Source organism: Myotis davidii, unplaced genomic scaffold (genome assembly GCF_000327345.1).
Source record: "Myotis davidii unplaced genomic scaffold, ASM32734v1 scaffold196, whole genome shotgun sequence".
In the NCBI taxonomy this organism is placed as follows: domain Eukaryota; kingdom Metazoa; phylum Chordata; class Mammalia; order Chiroptera; family Vespertilionidae; genus Myotis; species Myotis davidii.
The window spans coordinates 5,094,033-5,095,871 of record NW_006288258.1 but is presented as its reverse complement, the minus strand read 5'-3'; the positions used below and the strand labels follow the sequence as shown (position 1 = coordinate 5,095,871).

General features: G+C 43.0%; 1 protein-coding gene across 2 annotated transcripts in view; it reads left to right on the top strand.

Annotated features, from left to right (window-relative positions):
- Positions 1 to 1,839, top strand: part of SLC16A10 (solute carrier family 16 (aromatic amino acid transporter), member 10) — a 68,989-nt gene that overhangs the window by 9,065 nt on the left and 58,085 nt on the right. Inside the window, exon 1 of one of the 2 annotated variants that reach the window (XM_015561644.1) lies at positions 1,474 to 1,497. The exons of the other annotated variant lie outside the window; for it this stretch is intronic. The gene's annotated coding sequence lies outside the window, so the exon portion shown is untranslated. Of the gene's footprint in view, positions 1 to 1,473; positions 1,498 to 1,839 lie in introns of those variants that run through there. 2 annotated transcript variants of the gene reach the window in all.

Here is a 1,839-nt window from a genome sequence, read left to right as displayed (position 1 = left end):
ACCTCTGAGGGAAAGCCGCCCTCAAGATCGCCGGCTGCCAGACAGTCCAGTTTCTCCCCGCATGAGTCCTGGGTCCCCAGAGACTTCCCGGAACTGGAGTTCAGAGCCGTGGGGAGCTTGTGACTCCCTCCGGATTCAAAAAGACAGCCGCGTCCTCAGGTGCCAGCCCCTTTCGGGTAGTCATACTTTAACCTTAGTACTGTTATATTGGGAAGATGAAATAAAATAAGAAAAACATTTTATTAAAATATCTTAAATTTTATTAAATAAGATTAATTTAAACCCTGAATTAGTCTTTATTTTTGTTTCTAAATTCATCAGCTAGATCTAAATAGATTGTGAAATCTGCAAACTTATTTTAATCCAAAGATCTTCCTGCTTCTATAACTAGCCACACTAGCCCTCATATTATCAGCCTTAAAAACAGTGTTATTAAATTACAGAGAATTTGTCAGTTCATCTCTAGGGCTGATGGGAGTAGTTGGGGTCAGCCTTTGTAGAAATGGTAGTGTGTTTTGTTAAATAATATGTATGGACATGGAGTGGTTATCACTTACCTCCCGTGAAATTTCTGGAAAGTAATGTTTTCGAAAACCAGGACACATTTATAGTAAGAAGTTCCGCGCCAGCATGGCCAAGGGTAAACCTGAGTGGGGGCGGTGAAGGATTGAGAAAAGACAGACAAGAAAATGAAAGTCTTTATTACTTAGGACGAGGCTCCTGCATTGAGCGGGGGCAACAATGCGCCTGAGATAATTGAGAAAAGACAGACAAGAAAATGAAAGCTGGGTCTCCGTGGGACGCTGCTCCTGGATAGAGAGACAGCGCCAGCGCCCGCAAGGTGGTTCTTTATTTTATAGCAGATGCCACGAGGCAAAGTAAGGGCGTGATCAAGATGTTTACAACAGCCCTGACCGGTTTGGTTCACTGGATAGAGCGTCGGCTTAGGGACTGAAGGGTCCCAGGTTTGATTCCGGTCAAGGGCATGTACCTTAGTTGCAGGCACATCCCCAGTGGGGGGTGTGCAGGAGGCAGCTGATCGAGGCTTCTCTCTCATCAATGTTTCTGACTCTCTATCCCTCTCCCTTCCTCTCTGTAAAAAATCAATAAAATATATTTTTAATAAAAAGATGTTTACAACATTCTTGTGGGTTTCGATCCTACTCAATTACATGCACCTGAACTCTATCAAGCCCACATCACTTAGGCACGTGGAGCCACGTGTTCAGACCATATGTTCAAGCTTACAACTATAGCTGTTGGCTGTAGTTGTGCTGGGAGGGCTCTGCCCTCCAAGCTGGGACTTGCACGTGGCAATGAGAGGACTGTGCCCTCTCCTCAGGCCAAGGCTTGAACCTGTCCATACACTGTAGCCGCGCTCCACAGTAAGATGTTAAAATTAAGATGCATTAAAATAACTATGTGACTCGATGAATTTACCAAGAAACCACTCTCTCCAGGTTTCATCAACTTGCCCTTGACATCCTTTTGCCTCTGGTAAGTTTTTTCTAGATGGTCTGAAAAAAGGAGTGTAATTTCTTGGATAGTTCTGTGGTTAAGTAATTTCTTACTAGTTTCTTCAATCCACATAGCAATAAAAGTTTATATTTATACCATATTTTTGCTGTTAGAATTACTTTCAATTGCTATATAAGAAATGTAAAGTCTGTTTACTGCTTTACACTCCTGGTGTATTTTTACATAAATAGCATCCTTAATCCTAACTTGACCAACATGTAGGATGGTGGTATGATTCTCCTCCTCATTGTACAGATGAGGAAACTGAGGTGCAGATTGACAAAACAGTGGTCGGCAAACTGCGGCTCGCGACCCCTTTGG